Genomic DNA, 21916 nt, shown 5'->3' with positions numbered 1-21916 from the left:
GAGGGATGAAAGGGGGGTATCTGGGAAGACATTCTGGAGAAGGTGGTGTTTTTAGTTCACGACAAATAAGATGTAAAGCTGGAGTCATTGTAATCTCTGACTTCAAAACATACTACAAAGCTATAGTCATCAAAACAGCATGAGGGAGTGGGGGCAGGGGGCTGATGCTATGGCACAGTGGGTTAAAGCCCTGGCCTGCAGCACCAGAGTCCCATACGGGCACTGGTTAGAGTCCCGGCTGCTCCACTTCCAATCCAGCTCCCTGCTAATGTGCCTGGGAAAGCAGCAGAGGGTGGCCCAAATCCTTGGGCCCCTGTGCCCATATAGGAGACACAGAAGAAGCTCCTGGCTCTGGATCAGCTCAGCTCTGGTTGTTACAGCCATTTGGGGACTAAACCAGTGGATGGAAGACCTCTTTCTTTGTCTCTACCTCTCTCTGTAACTCTGTCTTCCAAATAAATAAAATAAATATTTAAAAAAAAACAGCATTGGATTGACATAAAAACAGACATGTGGGCCAATGGGACAGAATAGCAAATCTAGAAACTGATTCATATATTTAAAATCAGCAGCTTTTTGATGAAGGCACCAAGAACCTGCATTGACAGTCTCTTCAACGAATGGTGCTGGAGAAACTGGGTACACACATGCAGAATGAGCCTAGAACCCTCCCACCACCAGCTCCTCTCACCATATATAAAAGCCAACTCAAAATGGATCAAGGGCCTAAATATAAGACCTGATAATATGGAACTACTAGAAGAAACCACAGGAGAAATACTCTCAGATATTAGGATATGGGCTGGCACTATGGCATACCAAGTAAAGCCCCTGCCTGAGATGCTAATATCCCATATGGGCGCCAGTTTTAGTACTGGCTGCCCTGGTTCTGATCCAGCTCCCTGCTAATGGCCTGGAAAAAGCAGAGGAAAATGGTCCAAGTGTTTGGGCCTCTGCCACCCACGAGGGGGACCTGGAAGAAGCTCTTGGCTCCGGGCTTCAGCCTGGCCCAGCCCCAGCTGTTGTGGCTATCTGTGGAGTAAACCAGCAGATGGAAGATCTCTCTCTCTCTCTCTCTCTCTCTCTCCCTAAATTTCATTTTCAAATAAATAAATAAATCTTTTTTAAAAACTATATTAAAGGGCCGGTACTGTGTTGCAGCAGATTAAAACGCCAGCATCCTATATGGGCTCCAGTTCGGGACTCAGCTGCTCTACTTCCAATCCAGCTCTCTGCTATGGCCTGGGAAAGCAGCAGAAGATGGCCCAAGTCCTTGGGTCCCTGCACCCGTGTGGGAGACCCAGAAGAAGCTCCTCGCTCTTGGCTTTGGATCGGTGCATCTCCGGCCGTTGCAGCCAATTGGGGAGTGAACCATCAGATGGAAAACCTCTCTCTCTCTCTCTGCCTCTCCTCTCTCTGTGTAACTCTGCCTTTCAAATAAATAAATAAATCTTTAAAAAATGATATTAAGACAACAAAAGCTAGACAAGTAGGATTACATCAAGCTAAGAAAATTCTGCTCAGCAAAGAAAACAATAAACACAAGAGACAACCTACAGGGTAGAAGAAAATTTTTGCAAACTATGCATCAGACAAGGGGTTAATATCAGGAACATAAAGGAACTCGAACAACTTAACAGCAAAAACTACAAATAATCCCATTTTAAAATGAACAAATGACCTGAATGGGCATTTCTCAAAAGAAGATATATAAATGGCCAACAGGTATATGAGATAATGTTGGCTGTCACTCATCGCCAGATAAATGCCAATCAAAACTACAATGAGGTATCATCTCATTCCAGTGAGAATGGCTGTTATCCTGACAGGAAATGGCAAAGATCCAGAGCTAGAGGGTCCTTTCTCATGGCTGGAGTGACGTCAGTTAGTACAGAGATTATGGAAAACAGTGTGAAGATTCCTCAAAAGGCTGGCAATAGAACTATCACATGATCCAGCAAGATGTACAAGATGTACAAGACGTCTCCAAAAAACTCATGGAAATGTGCTCCACTTCTGATCCATCTCCCTGCTAATGTCCTGGGAAGCCAATCAATGATGGCCCAAGTCCTTGGGCCTCTGCACCCACGTGGGAGACCCGGAAGAATCTCCTGGCTCCTGGCTTCGGATCGGCGCAGCTCCAGCCATTGCAGCCAATTGGGGAGTGAACCAGCAGATGGAAGACCTCTCTCTCTCTCTCTCTCTCTCTCTCTCTCTCTCTCTCTCTGCCTCTCCTCTCTGTGTAACTCTGACTTTCAAATAAATAAATTTAAAAATCTTTAAAAAATTTTAAAAAAGATCATCCTCTCTTAAAAAAGCCAGACACAGACGGACAAATGCAGTACATGGCCACTCATGTGCCACTAAAAACGCTGATCACAGGGAAGTCCAGGGTGGAACAGAGCTCGCCAGAGGCCTGGACAGAAGGAGCAGAACAAGAGACAGAGGGGGGTGGGTGATGGTTATCAACACGCAGCTGAAGGGGGCAAGCCGTTTTCAGGCTCTACAGCTCCACGGAGCGACTCTGGTCTGCAGCAATGGATCACACATTTGTGAAGTAGAAGGGAGAGTTGGGAGGTTCCAGGCAGATTAGAAGTGGTAACATCTGAGGAGATGGGAATGCTGATCTTGTACATTTCATCATTGCAGAGTATGCATGTATCAAATGACAATACGGTGCCCCATAAATATTTGGACTTCCAAATATTGTACGTCATGTTATAAACAGAAATGGGCAGGAGGTTAACACTGGCCAAGACAGCAAGGGGTTGGGATGAAGTATGGAGTTGCTAAAAGGAGAGGGACACACCAAAATATATGAGGGACTTCAAAAAAATCTGTGGAAAATGGCATTAAGTTACTTAATTGGCACAAAAAATTTGGAAACTCATCCATAGCATTTTCATAATAGGCATTTTTCATGACCTTTTAAGTTTATTTATTTGAGAGACAGAAAAAGAGAGAAACAAAGGACGTTATCTGACCCACCAGTTTACTCCCCAGATGCCCCCAGCAGCAGCCAAACCGAGACACCAGGAACTGCGTTCAGATCTCCCATGTGGGCGGTAGGAACCCAACCACCTGAGCCACTGCTGCTGGCTCTCAGGGTCAGGGTACACACTGGCAGGAGGCTGGAATCTGGAGTAGGACCTGGACTCGAACCCAGGCACCCAGACCAGGGGGCATGGGTGTGAGCCCCGTGAACTTGTAAGAGGAGAGATGACACCAAGAACAACCTTTGCCACAGTTCTGCCTGAACTTGTCAACAATGTGAGCTGGCCCCAAGTGGAGTGAATAACCTGGGGAGGCAACAAGAATGATAAACAGTGATGACCTCTTATCTGTGCTGTGTGTACAGGGTTTACACAGGGCTCTCACATGCTTATCTCATGGATAAGGTAATTGTTCTTCCCCCATTTTCCATATCAGTCATCAGGTGCCAAGACAGGTCAGTGTCCTTTCAAGGCATGAGCTCTCCATCCACGAAGGGCTCAGTGACAGCTCCAAAGCAGGCTGGTGGCAAGAGACAGCATGGCCTTAACCTTTTTAAAAATATTTTTATTGTAGTCAAATATACACACCATAAAACTTACTGTTTTAGCCATTAAATTTTTAAAATTTATGTATTTGTAGGAGAGATAGAGAGAGAGAGAGAGAGAGAGAGAGATGTGAGGGAGAGGGAGAGGCAGAGTGGGCTCCCACCCACTGGTTCCATCCCCAAATACCTGCAGTGGATGGGACTGGGCCAAGGCTAAAGCCAGGAGCCAGGTACTTGATCTAGGTCTCTCGTGTGGGTAGCAGGGACCGAGTTACCCAAGCCATCACCACGGCTTCCTGTTGTCTGCATTGGCAGGATGATGGTCAGCAGCTGGAATTGGGAGTCGAACCCAGGCACTTGACATGGGACAGGGGCGTATTAGCCACCAGGCTAAATACCATTTCTAAGAGGTGTGAAATGCCACAACACACAGAGTTGTACAACCATCACCACCACCCCCCCTCGGAACTTTCCCATCACTTCAAATGTTTCGATTTGGCGATGATGTGCCAGCAGTGCGGGTTCAGTGGAAACTGCCCTAGGAGTCTGGAGTGTTGGTCTTTTCCAGGGCTAGTGATGTGGAGTGTAATGCCCTCTGTGATGCTGGGTGGCAGTAGTGAGCCACAGCTCCGGGTTCTCAGGTCAGCCCCAGGAAAACCCCGGGCCGGGCAGGCGGATGGGGTGCACTTCTGACCTAGTCTGTTCTCAAGTTAGGATGAGTTTGTTAGGGGTCACCCCCAGGTAAGGTGAAGGCTATCTACAGTTTTGGTTTATATACACAAACTTGACATCCTAGGCTTTTCATATAATGGAGCCATATCATATTTGTCTTTTTGTGACTTGTTTATTTTCCACAGTAGAAGGTCCTCCAGGTGGATACATTGTAGCGTGTGTCAGAATATTATTCCTTTTTTAGGATGTATAATATTCCATTGTATGGATAGACCACATTGGTTTATCCATCTGTCACTATGGTTCAGTCCTTTTTTTTTTTAAAGATTTATTTATTCATTTGAGAGGTAGAATTACAGAGAGAGGGAGAGACAGAGAGAGAGGGAGGTCTTCCATCCTCTGGTTCACTCCCCAAATGGCCACAAACGGGGCCAATCCGAAGCCAGGAGCCAGGAGCTCCTTCCGGGTCTCCCACGTGGGTGCAGGGGCCCAAGCACTTGGGCCATCCTCTGCTGCTTTCCCAGAACATAGCAGAGAGCTGGATTGGAAGAGGAGCAGCCGGGATGGGGACCGGTGCCCATATGGGATGCAGGCGCCGCAGGTGGAGGCTTAGCCTACTGTACCACAGTGCCAGCCCTCTATGGTTCAGTCTCGCTGATAAAAGGCAACAGCCTCCTTTACCAGAGCCACGTCTCCCTTTAGGCCACCTGCCCCAGGGCCGGGACACCCAGCACCTTTCTCCTGTCTCCCTACTTGAGAGCAGCTTCCTCCTAGTCTTCTAGGGGACAACACCGTGGGAGAGGGGCCAGCGCTGCGGCACAGCAAGTAAAGCCACCGCTTGTGATGCCGGCGAGTCTTTGTCAATGTGAGTTCAAGTTTTGCATGCTCCACTTCTGATCCAGCTCCCTGCTAGTGCACCTGGGAAAGCAGCGGGAGATGACCCACATGCTTGAGCCCCTGCACCCACGTGTGAGATCTGGATGGAGTTCTGGTTCCTGATTTTGGCCTGGTCCAGCTCTAGCCATTGTGATCATTTGCAAAATAAACCAGTGGATGGAAGATCTCTCTCTCTCTCTCTCTCTCTCTCTCTCTCTCACACACACACACACACACACACACATCCTGTCTCTTAACTCTGCCTTTCAAATAAACAACTCTTTTAAAAACATATCATACCGTACATGAAAAATATGTACAATTATTTAAAAAACAAATCCTGTGTGAGAGCCAGGCCCTGGAGCTCCTCTTTGCTTGAAGAACAGGAATTATAAAGGTCCCCTCCCTTCCCCAAGCTGGAAAACATGGCTCAGCTGCCCTCATGGCTTGGGGGAAGGTGAGAGAGAAGAAGCCAGCCGGGAACAGCTCCACTTCCAGCTTCCTGTTCACAGTGCCCCAAGGGCCCCATGGGTCACCCAGCCAGGGCCTGTAAAAGCAGAACAAGGTGCTGTGGCCACCTGTTGGGAACCTGGGGTAGTGCAGCCTGAGGCCCACCACCAGCCAGCCACACCTGCCCCCTCCCCACCTTGGGAAACGAAGAGGCAGACAAGTGAGAGAAAAGCCCATCACTCCTCAGTCACTCAATCAATGAAAAGCGAAAGAAAACAAAAGGATCCTCTCTGCGTGGGCACTTGGTGCTACTCGGGACACCCACAACCCACGGCGGCTTGCCTGGGTCTGAGCCCCAGCTCTGCTCCCAACTCCGGGCTCCTGTTAATGCATGCCCTGGGAGGCAACCCATGATGGCTCAAGTGGTTGGGTCCCTGTCACCTATGATGGAGACCTGGATGGATTTCCTGGCTCCTGACTTTGGCCTGGGCCAGCCCTGTCTGTTGTGGGCAACCGGGGAGTAAACCAGAGGCACGTTTAACCTTTAACCTCTGTCCCTTTAACCTCCCCAATGAGAAGCAGCCCTACCCCTGAACTGTGGTTTGGATATGGTTTATTCCCCCACAGGCCCGTGTACTGGGACTGTCCCCAGGGTGGGGCTTTTAAGGGGTGTGGCTGGTGCAAGATGATTGAGGGGTTGGGGGTGCTGCCTTGCAAAGGAGCTCTAGGGGACCCCGCTGGTTCTCGTGAGAGCGGGATGTTCTAGAATGAGGCTGCTCCCTGCACAGCCCCTTCTGTGCACAGTCGGCTCGCTCCCGGCTTCTCCCCTGTGTTGTGAGGCAGCTGGGAGCCCTGGCCAGCAGAACATGAACCAAATCAACCTCTTTGCGAGGTCCCCAGCCTCGGGGGTGGTGTGAGAGGCCCAGAAAACAGACTGTGGCTCCCAGTGGAGTTTTAGATACGGCAGAACCTTGAGGGAAAGGAGCCAGCTGCAAAGACTATGCTTGTGGGCGTTCTGGAAAAGACAGCGCTATGGAGAGCAGGGTCGCCAGGGCCCAGGCGTGGGAGGGGTGAATGGACAGGGGACTGAGGATCTTTAGGGCAGTGAGACTCCTAACACCACCACAGTGGACACCAGTCACCACGCTTCTGTTAAACCCCATGGGCGGGCGGTGGCGGGGGCACCCCTCTGTGAACCTCAGACGCACCAGTACTGGCTCATTGGCTGTAACCAATGCACCACGCACGGGGCAGAAGCTGCACGGGGCCACAGCATTTGGTGCTTGATTTTGTTATGAAGCTAAAACTGCCCCTAAAAATAAAGAGGAATTCCTCATGCCTCACTTGGCTTTACAGCCGCCAAGGCCAGGGGAGACTGCGTGCTGGGGAGACTGGCCCTTAGAGGAGAGCCTCCCCCCAGACACCCCCAGAGAGCCCCTCCCCCAGCCCCTCCAGACAGCCCTCCTGCCCCCAGAAGGTCTGCCCCCCGAGGGCAGTGATCTCCTGCTCTGTCGCTTTCTGGAGCCCGGGTGACTAGAACAGTGCCTGGTGCACGGGAACCTCAATAAATAGCTACGGGGCGAGTTGGAAGAGCAGCGCATGCGCAGCGCTTGCACATGTGCGCATCCATTCTTGGCTAGGTGCCCCGTGGTGTGCAAACCGCGGTAATGACTCCTGCGCTGGGGAGCCCTGTGCAAGGTGTCTGTCCTTGCATCATCCCATCTGATGCTCATGACAACCCCATGAGATAAGTCCCATTAAGTGCTATTATCCCCAATTTACAGATGAGATAACCGGGGCTGCCCAAGGTCACAGAGCTGGGAAATGGCAGGGCCTCATCTCAAACCCAGGCCTTTCCCACCGCAGAGCTGGTGTGTGTGAGAGAGACAGAGACGGTTGTGGCTGTGCAGAGCTCTGAGCGTGAGCAGGAGCCTCAGGTTAGAGCCAGGGTCTATCGTGTATGACGGCGGCTCCCTGCGCTCGGGGCAGCAGGAGCTGAGTGAGAGGCCAAGCCAGATCCCCTCTGCCCCAGCCGTGCCCGGGTTGACCCCGCGGGAGGAGCCTCTGCAAGACCGCACGCACTCACGCAGGCGCCGCCCCCTCAGGCCCAGACACGCGCGGCCCCAAGCGGGTCCTTCACGGGGCACGGATGCCAAGGGTGTAGGCAAACTGGTTTGAGAAACACAAAGCGCCACTCACTCAAAGCCTTCTCCGCTTTCCTGGCCCGGGCGCGGGTCCTGCTACCATGGTGTGCGCCCGGCGCCCAAGACTCTCGTCACTCGTGTCCTCACCCACGCACGCAGATGCCCCCCCCCCCGACTCCTCCCCACGAGGGCCAGCCCTGCACCGCCCCCTGCAGGCTCCGCTTTCTGCACCCAGCGGCCTGTCCTGCGCCCTCCGCCCTGACTCTGGCCACTGCCCACTCCCGCCAGACCCATCTGCAGGTGGGCCGGCTCCCCCGCAGCTGCCACCTCTCCACGGATAGAGCTCAAGTCCCCGGGCCGGGCCCACCCGGAGCAGGCAGAGGTCACGGGCGCTGGCCACCTCGCAGGGACCAGGGCGGCAGAGAGCCCCAGGGGGTCAGCCGTAAGGGGGGGAAGGAAATGCAGGGCCGAGTGGGGGCGCAGACCAGGCAGGTGGCGGCCCCCGCACTCGCGTGTCAGGCACTGGGGCGCCAGCGGAGCCCGGGGCATCCCTGCAGAGTGTGCGGGGTCCCGGACAAAGGCACGGGGTCGGCACATTGGCGGTTGCCACCATGCGGAGCTAGCAGTGTCCTTGGCCATCTGCGCTCCCAGGCCCCTGCAGAGCCCATCCCGTGTGTTATCACATTCACCGCCCACGGTGAGGAGAGGTCGCGTCCTCATGGACAAGGGGGAACACGAACCCGGCTTCCCTGGGACAATCCCTGTAATGTCTGTGGTCCCTGCAGCATTGCCAGGAGCGCCCCCTGGTGCTCAGGTGTGTCCTGGTTTGTCCTGGCTCAGGGAGGGCCCCGGGAGGGCAATTGGGCTGTGAGATGCGGACACTAGAGGGCGCCAGTGAGCTGCACCTTGCTGACTCTGTGGCGGGGTAGTGCCCGTGGTACCAGCTGCAGCAGGAGGCAGGTGTAGACAGCAAGGGGGGAGGACCCACCCCACCCCTCACAGAACTCTGGCTGAGCCCCATCCCCACTGAGACTCGGCTCTGGCCACCTCCTCTCACCTGGCTCATCCACCCAGCACAGAGGGCCTGGCCAGGCATGGGTTGAGGGGGCCTGTCCAGCCCTTCCCTCTCCTACATGTCAGCCGTACCCAGCCCCTGCCAATCTCTGCCCTGGGCTCTCCAGTGGGGCACTGTGAGGCATGACCGTGGGCATTTACCTCTCAACGCTTCAGAGGGACTCATCTGGAAAAGGAGAGGATAATGAGTGTGGACATCACCAGGCCGCGTGAGGACCAACTGCCATGAAGCACAGCCCAGGCGAGCAGCTGTCAGGGAGCAGGGTCCCAGCCCCGCCTCTCCCTCCACGTGGGAGACCCTGTCTGCAAGACCTGAATACAGATGGAAGCTACAAGGCAACCTGGGCAGCACCAAAGGCACAGATGAGCCTTCTGCCTGGCAGTGACCCACAGATGCAGGAAGCCAGGGATGCCTCGGCACCACCACCCCAGCGGGTTAGGGAGCACGCATTCATTCATTTGTCCAGCGGTCCCCCGTGCCTAGGATGGGCAGCAGGGAGGGTTCCAGAGTACAGATGTGGTCCTCATGTCCTCACTCCCAGCCTCCCTACACATTGTGTGTCCCAGCTGGGATAGTAAAGTGTGCAGTTACCTCCCTCCTGGGCACCTACCACTGCCAGGCCCCACTGCAAGACAGATGTCACCCAGCCCTCCCCTCCAGCTCCCACCGTCCAGGGAGGGGATGGACAAGGGGATGGCTGGCATGCGGTGGGAGGAGGTGGGCTGGACACATCGCTGCGTGGCCCTCAAGTACCTCCGAGGGACACCCTTCGGTTGATCTGCCCTTCTGGGGTTTGTTGACTTGTATTTATTTGCAAAACAACTTTTCGGTGTGAGCACACCATGCATCCCCCTCCTGCTGCATCCTGCACTGGAACATTCTGGTTCCTGCCTCAGATGCTACCTTTTCTTCAGAGTGTGATATTTCTTCAGGAACCACTCACATCCCATCTGTTCTCATCACAATCTTAGAAATGTCCATTTTCCCAGAGGCAGCATCCCAATGTAGGTCTCTGTTCCCAGGGGAAAGTGCAGGGCATGAAATGGTACAGATGGAGAAACCCCTGTGGCCAGGCCAGGAGAGGAGGCACTTGGGGAGGGGACGCGGCGAGGGAGGCAGCGGTGCCTCTGGGGCCGGCTGGGCCATGGCAGTTAGGTTGGGAGAGGAAGGGGCCGTCCCAGGGGACAGCCAAGTTGGGACAGGAACCACCCTCCCCAACGAAGCCAGAAGCAGGGGTGCCTGGGAGGTGCAGGCTGGGAGAGACCGGGTCTTCACCACATCCCGCACCTGCTGTCCTTGGTCCAGGCCTCCTCCATCAAACACCTACCTCCTCCCTCAGCCGCATCCTGCCAGGTCCCGACTTGGTTAACTCAGAGCATCTGGGACAGCAGAGTCTGAGGTCCGACCCAAAAGGCCCCGTGGGAGTCCAAGCTGGGGACCCAGCTCCTGGTCCTGAGTCACCACGTGAGCCCCCAGCGCCCCCCAGCACGTGGGGACCTCGCCATACGTAGATGTGCAGCGGGGAGAAAAGGAGGGGGGGTTTAAGCAGAAGGCAGGGGCAAAAGGAGAAGGAAGAAGGAGGTTGGGGCGATTCTGAGAATCAGGGGTGACAATGACCTCATCAGGGCAGGGCTCCACGTGGGTCAGTGGGTGGGGGCGGGGCCAAGGCTCATTCTGGGAGCAGGGCCCTGCATCCAGGCACCCAGGAGGAGGCAGCCATTTAGTAAGCCAGCAATGGCCCCATCACTCGTGTATGTAGCTGCTATGTTCAGACCCCGGCCCAGGCCTCCTGGAGACCAAAACCACTGCCAGGGCTTGGGAGTTCCTGGCCCACGGCGAAAGATCGTGGCATTGTGGAGCGTGTGGGGGCAGGGGACAGAGAGGTGTGACAGAGGCCCACGCATGGTACACAGACAGGCAGGCTCGGTGGCGAGGGAGTGGCCAGGCGTGACTCCCCTGGGAGGGGCGGGCGAGAGCCAGAACTGGGTGGCGGTAAGGAGAGCTGAGCATGCCGGAGGGCACGGAGCTGGTAGGCAGCTTTGAGGAACTGGAAGTTGTCCCTGAGGCCGGGGGAAGGGGATGGGGGCAGTGAAAAGGGACGTGGAAGAGGCAAGGAGATCCCGGGGGAGGCGAGAGCTGTGCTCCATCCAACCCAAGCCTGCGCTGTATCCTGTCCCCCACAGATGGAACCCGAGTGAGGATGGGCAAGTTGGACACAGATGACAGGGCCAGGCTCGCCCCACGGGACGCAGGTCCGGCTTGTGCTGCCTGCCTCATCACACTTCACCTCATCTCACCCCACCCCACCCCCACCCACCCTCTCACCCATGCCCCGTCTGATCCTATCACAGCTCTCAAGTCAGGGGCTTGGGGGGGGGGGGGGCCGCCATGGGATCCCCACTCTCTTTACCTCTCCCAAACCTCCACGTCTCCAAAGAAGCTACTGGGCACCCTACTAGGACAGCTCCTGCTGGTCAGAGCAGCCCAGCATGGCGAGGGCTCTGCGAGGGACCCTCACCCCAGAATTCTCTTTTTCGAACAAGAGCTCCAAGTGACAATCAGGACGACGGGCACTGATGTTCAAGAGGTTGCTCCTGCATGGACAAGAGCGTGAGCATCACCCAGCCCCCCCCCCCCCCCCCCAGCGCACACGGACAAGGAGAGACCACTTCCACTTGGCCTCGGGGGCCCACATAGCCCGCACATCTTTGCTAGTGATAACTTCCCCGACGTATTTTGGCTTCTCCCTCTCACGTCTAACCTTGGGTCTATTTCAAGGGAAACGCGAGTCTGCCTGCTTCTGATTCATACCCGCTGAGCTCATCAAAACCAGAATGATTTGGTAATCGCTGCTGGGTTTACTGGATGCCCTCTGGGATCAGTAAAAATCTGTGTTCCGCAGAAACAGGAAGTTTCAACAAGAGGGAGGAGGCTGGTTGCAAAAATCAAAATTCAAATCTCCTCTGCCTATCTGAGAGTCCTTCCCAGGCACGTCCTTCCCTCAGCCAGCCAACGATTTGGATTCGACCCGGAGCGATTCTTACAGGGGACCTGTAGCCATTGCCTAGGGCTGGCATCACACAGTTCCATGCATGGGGTGGCTTCCACACAGCAATTTCTTTGCTGATAGTTCTGGAGGCTGGAAGGCTGAGAGGTGTCAGCAGGATGGCCACATCTCCCTACACCTGCACACGCCCCCACCCCCACCGCAGGTCTGTGTCCAGATTGCTCCCTTTTGCAAGGATGCCAGTCCCGTTGGTTCAGAACCCACCCCAGCAACCTCGAGTTAACTTAATCACCTCTCGAGCGGCCCTGTCTCCAAATGCAGTCACATTCTGAACTACTGTGGCTTGGGACCTCAACGTGCGAACTGGGGGGAAGGGCTAAAGGGGGCACCGTTCAGCCCATCGCACACAGCCTCTGGTCTCAGAAGTCATTGTCTCTGCCCTGCTTTGTCGTTGGTCACCACCTAGGCCAGCGCCTGGGATGAGATGGTCTAGGGAGCTTCTCCTGTGCTGTGGGAGACTCTCCAAGGCAGGGTGGATCCATGAAACTGACCGCCACACATCTCGGTCTGGATTCGCACTCCACTCCCTTCCCTCGCCAGCCTGGGGAAGCAGCCCAAGCCACACAGCCCCTGGAGCCTCAGCATCCTACACACCAACCACATTTGCCTCACAGGGAAGTTCTGTGAAGACCACAGACGCGCTTCGGGGCAGGCATGTGGTACAGCGGTGAAGTGGCTGCTGTCAGCGCCGGCATCCCATAATGCAGGGCCGGGTTCCGGTCCCAGCACCTCTGCTCCTGAGCCAGTTTCCAGCTGAGGCACCTTGGAGGCAGCAGGTGACCCTCAAGTGCTTGGGCCCCTGCCATCCATGTGGGAGACCTAGATGGAGTTCCGGGCTCCTGGCTGTCATGGCCCTTTGTGGGATGTGCCAGCAGGTGGAAGGTCTCTCTGTGTCCTCTCCCTCTTCCTGCCTTTCAAATAAACACTTGAAAATAAAAGAATTAAAAAGGGTTTAACCAGTAAAAATACAAGAATTAAAATTTTAAAAAGAAAAGAAAAAGGAAACCCGTGTCCAATGCACCACCTTGCTAGGCCCGGAGACATTTCCTGAGGTGGCGTGCCTCTCCCAGCTCTGCTCCCTGTGGGGCTTCCTTGTCCAGGGCACCAAGGATGCTCCCAGTGGGTCTCTGGGGAGGAGGGGACTGGGAGACAAGGGAAGGCTCCCAGTTAAGATGCCAGGGCCCTCGGCCAATCCACTGCTGCAATGCCTGACCCACTGGGCTTGGGCCGGCAGGATGGCTGGTCCCCGCTCTCGGTCCCCCACAGCCTCTCACCGCCTCCCCTCTGCTCACGGCCCTCCTGGCTTTGCCACCTCACCTCCCACTGCCTTGTCAAAGGGTCTGGCCTGAAGGCAGCCAGAGCTCCTGGGCAGGAGGAAGGGACAATGACCCAGCGCTGCCCCTGAGCCAGGGGTCCCTGCCGCGGAGACCCTGGGAGGGCACGCTGTGGGATAATTGCAGGGCCCGGCCTGAGCGCAGCTGTGGAACCTCATCTAGGGGAGAAAAGGAGACCAAGGGCCAGCCGCACCGGGCTTCCAGGGGCGCTCACGGCCCGGAGCTGCAGGTGCACTGTTTCCCGGTGAGGGGGCACCAGGGCACCAGCCACCCAGGCTACAAAGCTGAGACAGCACCTCTGACCTGCTCCCTGGCGGGATCAGCCAGGATCAGCTTCATTACAAGTCACAGTGGTGCCCCGTGGGCCTCCCTCCTCCGAGCCAGCCCAATTTCCCAACCACCTGTGGGTGAGTGATGGGAGGGCTCCTTGTTGCTTTGGCTTCCAATGTCCTTAAACTGCCAGCATCACATTCATACACACACACACACACACACTCACACACACTCATGCACACTCACACACACAACTCACACACACTCATACAGTCTCACATACACACACACACACACTCACATACACTCACACTCCTACCCACCACCACCCCCAGCCCCCAACTAGAATCCCCTCCCCCGCCCTCCCTGAATTAGTCACTCCTGGAAACGCGACTGATGACTTCGGGGTGAGTAAGAGGCCCGTGCGCGTCACAGCCCGACTGCCGAGGGTGACCGGGTTCAGGGCTCCTTGGAGCAAGGCCACGTGGGCCTGCACCAGGAGTTGAGGCCACAGGACCCAGCGGGGAGCGAGGCTTGGTTTTTGAAATGGATTGCAAGTTCTGACCTCTTCCTCCCAGCGCCCGCACCCCCCCAGGGGGGGAAGGTGGTTTTCCCAGGGAGGAGCCACAGCCCCCGCACCTGCCTCGGGGAACACGGGAGCTCACTGAGCTCTGGGGGGCTGTGCTCCTCTGACCCAGGCACCCCTGGCCTCAGCCCAGCCCAGCCTTGGCTGCTGTGGAAGGGCCCAGTCCTGGGGCTCACCCTGCAGAGTGTGTGTGCACAGTGGGGGGTGTTAATGCTCTCACAGACACCCCAGCCACAGCACCAGGCAGGCAAACATTTTGGGTCTGTTTTCCCTTTTCCGTGTGGCTGTGAGATCACAGCCCAGGAATATGTCATCGCAATGCATTGTGAAACGTCGCTCTTTTACATTCTTGGAGTTACGGTGCAGGCTGAACGTGCTAATCTAAGCAAAACAACGCGCACAAGAGACTTTCCTGGCACTTGACAAACAGGGCTGCAGCCTCAGCTTCCCCATACCTGGCATGGGCGTAGGCAGGACACGGCACAGCATGGAAAATAACCCCGGGACCGTGAACACGGGCAGCCCCACCCCCACGTTCTCTGCAGCGAGCACGAGCCTGTGTCAGCTATGGGAAATGGGGCTCACCCCACCCCCACCCCCCAGAGCTCTCCTCCTGAGGCGTCAGCTGCTCAGCACAGGGCAGCGTGTAGACTGGAAGGACTCCATTCAAGTAGTTCAGGACAGAGATACACGGAGTGAGGATGAGCGGTTTGCTAGTGTTTGCTATCCCACGCACAGGGCTGGAAGCTGTGTGAGGCAGGCAAGCCTGCTCCTGGGGTGGGGCTGTCCTGATTGCTCCCCTCCCATCAGAAGGCATGGGTGCTACACCGCATGCTAATACTCACCACGAGCATTAGCTTAATCACATAAATGTGGTTCCTTAGACGTTCTACATAAAATGAGGAGAAACCTTCAGCAACGGACAGGCGGTTCAGGAGAGATGACTTTCTTTCCAGTGCCGTGGCTCAGCTGTTGCACCTCGCTGCCCAACTGGTGGGAAGTTAAAGGGGCCACTCAGGAGCCCCTGTCCACTTTTCTGGTGTTAGCACAATTTTCTAGAAGGTTCGCAGAGAGCCTGGGCATCGGGTGACTTTCCTCAGCACTCCCTCCACGTAGGCTTCTGTTGGGATGGCCACTGTCCTGTCCATGGTCCTGTCAGGGCCATGCGGGGGCCCAGGATTCCTTCTCCTGGGCCCTCCACGGACAGCGGAGCTCTGCCAGCCTGCTCCAGCCCCTCCCTGGGGAACTGCTGCTTCCCGAGACCCCCAACCCAACATAAAGTGGGGTACAGCTGCTCTCCGGTTTCTCCCAGATCCTCTCTTGCTGCTCAGGTAGAAGGATTGTTGGCCAGAGGTGGGAGGGGCAGCTGCTCTCTACCACGCTGTCCCCCAAACTTCGCATCTCTGCTCCCCAAAGCACTTGGGCTTTCATAACCAAAGCCAGGAAGGCCCCCATTCTGTGCTCCCTGCATCCCACTGCCTGAGGGGAGGAAAGGACAGAGTGCACATGGTGGGCACAGAGTTGGGTTCAAAGGTACGTGACCTGTTGGAGGATTTGGGACTTGCTGCAAAGCTATCGAACCATGGCAACATGCTACTGGCGTAAGAAGAGACACTGGGATCCAGGTGACAGAACATTCTAGAAGTTGACCCAAACACATGCCCTCACTTGATCCTCATCAAAGGTACCAAGGTGTCTCAGCAGAGAAAGAAAATCTTGATGAAATTTAAATGGTGTTAGAACAACTGGGTATTTAAAAATGAACATGGGCCCTTACTCTACCTCATACTCAAAAGTTATTTGTAGGCCGGCGCCGCGGCTCTCTAGGCTAACCCTCCGCCTTGTGGCGCCGGCACACCGGGTTCTAGTCCCGGTCGGGGCACCGATCCTGTCCCGGTTGCCCCTCTTCCAGGCCAGCTCTCTGCTATGGCCCGGGAAGGCAGTGGAGGATGGCCCAAGTGCTTGGGCCCTGCACCCCATGGGAGACCAGGAGAAGCACCTGGCTCCTGCCATCGGATCAGCGCGGTGCGCCGGCCGCAGCGCGCTACCGCGGCAGCCATTGGAGGGTGAACCAACGGCAAAAGGAAGACCTTTCTCTCTGTCTCTCTCTCACTGTCCACTCTGCCTGTCAAAAAAAAAAAAAAAGTTATTTGTAGACAGATTAGAGACCTACACCATAAACCTGAAACTCTAAAGCTTCTACAGGCAATGCAGGGGAGAATCCTCATACTTTTGCTGAAGACAAAGGTTTTTTAAATAGGTCAGGAAAAAAGAAAATCACAAACCATTACAAAACAGAATTGATACATTGGATTTTGATGTTTTTCTTAATCAAATGGGATTGTTAAGAAAATAGGCAAGGGACCGGCACTATGGCATGTAGTGGGTTAAGCCACCACCTGCAATGCCAACATCCCACATGGGTGCTGCTTCAAGTCCTGGCCGCTCCACTTCTCATCCAGCTCCCTGCTAATGTGCCTGGGAAAAGCAGTGGAAGATGGCCCAAGTGCTTGGGCCCCTGTACCCACAAGGGAGACCAGAAGAAAACAGGCAAGACAGTTTGCAAATAATAATATTCACAACACACATATCTGGCAAGGTTCTCATATCTAGAATATATAGACACCAACAAAGTGATAATAAGAAAAAGCCCAGGGGCCGGCATTGTGGTGTGGCAGGTTAAGCTACCACCCGCAGCGCTGGAATCTCATATGGGCACTGGCTCAGGTCCTGGCTACTCCACTTCCAACCCAGCTCCCTGCTAATGCATCTGGGAAAAGCAGTGGAAGATGGCCCAGGTGCTTGGGCCTCTGAACCCACTTGTGAGACCTGAAAGAAGCTCCTGGCTCCTGGCTCCTGGCTTTAGCCTGGCCCAGCTCCAGCTGTTGCTGCCATTTGGGAAGTAAACCAGCAGATGGAAGACCTCTCTCTCTCTCTGTCTCTCCATCTCTCTCTCTGTAAGATCTACCTCTCAAATGATTAAAACAAATCTAATTAAAAAAAAAAAAAAGCCCAATGAACAAGAGAGCAAGAGACTTGAACAGACATGTCACAAAAGATTACAAATGGCCATAAACAAAAAAAAAGATTGCCCAACCTCATTGCGTTAATCAGCAGATGCAAATTAAAACCGCAGTGCAATAACATGTCACACCCACTAGAATGGCTAAACTTAAAAAGACTAACAATATCAACCGCTGGTGAGGACATGGAACAACTGTAACTCATCTGTTGCTGGTGGGGGTGTGACACAGGACAACCATTTTGGGAAACTGGCAATTTCTTCTACAGTTAAACAGATGTCTACCCCTTGATTCGCCGGTTCCACTCCTAAGTATTTATCCAAGAGAAACGAAAGCATGTTTTACAAAAAATTAACTGTTTAAAAAATCCATAGTATTTTTATTGGTAATAGCAAACTATTGGAAACAATTCGCCAGTAGATGAATACATTGTAGTATCTTCCTACTACAGAGTGAAACTAGCAATAAAAATAAAGAAGCAGCTGACAGATACAACAGGAACCCAATGTTACCTGGGAGCCAAGAAGCCAGCCCAGAAGAGCACCTAGGACACGATTCTGATTCTGTGAAATTCTGGAGCAGGCAAAACCCATCTGCGGTGATAGAAATCAGAACATTTCTTGCCTTGGAGTGGGCGCAGCAGGTTGACCGAGGGAGAAAGGCAACTTTGCAGGCTCGTGGGACTAGGCAAGGTCGCCTGGAGCCGTGGTTACACGGCGCGTGTACTGGCCAAAACTCACCGAATTTGGCACTCAAGGCCTTCATACCTCCCGGTGTGTAGATTAGACCTTAATAAAAAACAAAAACAGTTGCAGAGGGCTGGGGAGAGGGTAGAGCTTCGGTTATGCAAGAAGCTATACAAATTCGTGGGCGCTTATTGCACGACAATGTAAATACACTGAAGAGCGTCCATTTTATGTTATATGTATCTTACCACAATTTTCTAAAATGAGAAGAAACAAAATAGGCTACCACATAAAACCTAACAAATCTTCATGGCTATTCAAAACACAAGCAACTGGATTTCGTAATACAAGACTGACGTAGTTTCTGCAAAGAGGCAAGGCAAGTGTTATACTGTTCCATGATAAAGAAAAACAAAGGAAACCTGTGTTCCCACCTCTCTAGCACCTGTGCCCTGGCTCCATCCTGACTGCTGGCACTTAGGGTCCCCACACGGCACCATCACACGTTTTGTAGAGGGGCAGTGGCCCAATGCCTCCTCCTTGTGCTACTTAGTGGACGAAAGAAGTTGATCACTGGGGCTGGCACTGTGACACCGAGGGTTAGGCTGCAGTCCGCAGTGCTGACATCCCATATGGGCGCCAGTTTGAGTCCCTGCTGCTCTGCTTCCAATCCAGCTCCCCGCTAATGCACCTGGGAAAGCAGTGGAAGATGGCCCAAGTCCTTGGGCCCCTTCGCCCACTTGGGAGATTTGGAAGAAGCTCCTGGCCCAACCCTGGCTGTGCCGGCCATTTGGGGAACAAACCAGCAGATGGAAGATCTGCCTCTCCCTCTCTCTGTATAATTCTTTCAAATAAATAAATAAATACATATTTCTTAAAAAAAATGTTGATAATGAATCCTACCCCCTCCCCACCAAGAGCCCAGTTTCCTGTTTCTCCACATTGGCTTGTTTGCATCCTGGCCCACCCCTATTCCCAACCAATACACCCTGGGGCCCAAACACCAGCCTGGAGATAACAGGTGCTTACTGAGGTGATGGGGCCCTGGGCCCTGCTAAGTGACCCCTGAAGTAGTGTGGCCCTGCTTGCCCGGATACAAAGTCCTCAGGTGTGGACCATCTCCCTTGTGTCCCAGGCAGAGAACAAGGCCTACTGTGCACCAGCTACAGTGCCCAGCATCCTGCACATGGTGCAGCCCACTCAGAAGAAAGAGGAATCGAAGGAGGGACGGGGTAGGGTGGGGTGGAGGCGGCATGCACTCTCTACTTGAGTTGCTGCCTCCCTGTGCACTCAGCCTGCCCCTGCCCCACCCCGTAGCACCCCCAGCCACTGTCCCGGCAATGACTTATTAAGCAGCGGGGATGGAGGATGGTGTTGGTGGCGGTGGAGAAGTGAGAGCTGACATGGCCATGGCATAGCCCCAGCCTCTTCATAGGGCTGCCTGGTTCTTGGGGTGACAAACATCACGGTCTCTGTGAGCTTTCAACAGTCTCCACCCACCCTAGCCTTCCCGTAGAAGCTGGAAGCTTCGGGAGACCTCACCCATGAACCTGTGTTCTGAGAGCCTGGCCCCACGCAGCCCCGCAGTGCCCAGGAGGTGTGTAGCACAGGGAGGAGCCCTCCCTGCTGCCCCAGGGGCTCTGCCCAGGGTGGGCGCTGGACTTTGGGGAGGAGGGAGCAAGGGCAAGAAGCAGGGGAGGGGAGTGCAGTGAGCCCCAGCCCCGGAAGCCTCAGCCCACCAGCTGGACTCCCACAGGACCTGCTGTAGCCCTGGCCAAGCCTGTCATCCACTACACCGACACGGGGCTGGGGGAGCGGCCGGCTCAGGGTTCTCTCTGAGTGCCTCAGCTCTCCTTGTCCCGCTGGCTCTGCCCATCCAGGACCCACAAGTGGACCTCAAGGTGTGACCCGCAGCAGTGGGGTGATGTGGGCGGTGGGATGTGGGCGGCAGCTGATGGCCATGGTACTGATAGTTTATTAACACCAGTCTACACACACACACCCGGCCCCCACTGAGTCGTCCACCACCTCCCTGTGGGTCCCAGGAGTGCCCGAAGGAATTCAATGCTCGGGACACACACACTGCCTCACGGACAAGGGAAGAACAGTGACACGGATGAAGCACCTCCCGTGCATCCCGTCTTCCCGGTGCCCTGATAAGTGGGGCTCATAATTCCCATTTTGTAGACGGAGAAGTTAAGGTTTAGAATGGGGAGTGCAGGGACCGGCGTTGTGGTGCAGTGGGTTAAGCTGCCGCTTGCGACACCAGCATCCCCTAGGAGAGTGGCGGTTCAAGATGTGGCTGCTCCACCTCCCATCCAGCTCCCTGCTAATGCACCTGGAAAGGCAGTGGAAGATGGCCCAAGACCCGGATGGAGTTCCTGGCTGTTGGCTTCTGCCGGCCCCATCCAGCTGTTGTGACCACCTGGGGAGTGAAGCAACAGATCCCTCTGTCTCTCCTCTATCTGCTGCTCTGCCTTTCAAATATATCATCTTAAAAAGAATGGCGGGTGGACTTGCGCAAGTTCTCACAATGAGTGAGGCACAGTCTTGGCTCTCTTCTTTCACTGCCTCCATCACCACATGCCATCCGCTCACTTGCAAGTCCAAAACGATGTTTAGATTTGCTGCTCTGACCCCTGCCTTAACAACACTCCCTCCAGCTCCTTCCAACATCCCGGCACTGAGTCAGACTTTAAGGGCACGGCAGAAGAGTGTTCTCCGGAAGAGGGAAGGTAGGATTCCAATCGGCCTGGAATCCATTGGCGAAATGGGGACAAGACAGTGCACGGCAGAAGCAGCTGGAAGAAGGCCCGAGAGCATGGCGGGGGCTCTTGGGTCTGGGGTTTGGGGGGGGGGACAGTGAAGAGGTGCGCTTTTGCTCCCAGCATCTCTCCAGTAAGGAGGTGCTGGCACTGCTGCCCCGCAGACTGGACTGGGGGTGCCAGCTGGGCAGAGCCTGGGGCTCTGAGGAGAGATCTGGGAGTGGGAAGCTGCATGCACAAGAGATCCCCCAGCAGGCCTGGTCCTTAGCTACCCACTGCATCTCCCACAGGGAACTCAAGCCGGCGATGGAGGCAATGACCGCGTGGGTTTTAGCAGATGTCCGCCCTGTGGCCTGAGGGACGGTGACCAGCCCCAGCCCAGGTCCCTCTCCACGCTGCAGGCCCGCCCTCCCAAACCCTCACTCTACAGTGCTAGCCCTGACAGTGGGAATGCTTCCTCAACCTCAGATTCCCTCTCAGGCCTACCTGCCCACATCTGTCCCATCTCGGCCTCAGACGACCACAAGCCGACGTGTCTACACTGGCAGCCTCAGGCTGACCACAAGGCCCCAGGGGCACACGGCGCCGTACTGGGACTGGCTCACCCCCAGGTGCCAGCCACAGTAAGCTCTGCAGCAGGTCAGGAGACCAGCTACGGAGACACGGCCCGCCCAAGGTTCACCCGGCACACGCACAGTACCTGCAGTACGTGGACGACTACTCGGCTCCAAACTCCATGACTTCTGGAGACCTCGGATAACCTTGCTACGTGTAAAAACCACGCAGGCCGGAGCCCCAATCTCCGACCAACAAGCCCAGGAAAGAGCCCAGGTGGCTGAGCTGCAGTCATGTTTACCTGTAGCACACCTGTGAGAGAACGAGCGCGCAAGCAGGCAGCTCCTCCTCACCAGAAACAAGGCTTGGAGGGCCACTAAGGAGGCAGAGCCAGGTGCCCCCCGCCCCCCGAGAGACTGCAGAAGTTTTTTCCTTTGGCAGATCATGAGCCAGGGGTTAGCAGAGGCAGGAAGAAGGTGGCCATGTTTGGGGCATTGTGCCTTCTTGGTAACTGGTGGAAATCCTACAGACAGACATCAGCTTCCCGTATAGATGTGCGGCTCACAATACTGCCAACACACCTTTTAAATATTTAGAAATAGCTCCCCCCCTCCCCCGCCACCGAAGTTGAACATTTGTTTTTAAAAAACAAGCACAAGGTGAGCGTGCCCTCGTGCACAGGTGAGTGTTGTGCAAGCTGCCCGCCCACCCGCGGGGGTGGGACCTGCCCACAGCTGTCACCCCACTCCTAACGACTCCTCAGGACACACCCTGCTCGTTAGCCCCTGGCCACGCCCAGCCGCCCAGACTCCTGGTTTAGCCAGGATGCCAGGGGCGGGCGGCGGCACCTTGAACCCCAGAACAATGGGCTA

The sequence above is a fragment of the Lepus europaeus genome, chromosome 13 (genome assembly GCF_033115175.1).
Source record: "Lepus europaeus isolate LE1 chromosome 13, mLepTim1.pri, whole genome shotgun sequence".
Lineage (NCBI taxonomy): Eukaryota > Metazoa > Chordata > Mammalia > Lagomorpha > Leporidae > Lepus > Lepus europaeus.
Note: the sequence above shows the minus strand (reverse complement) of the source record.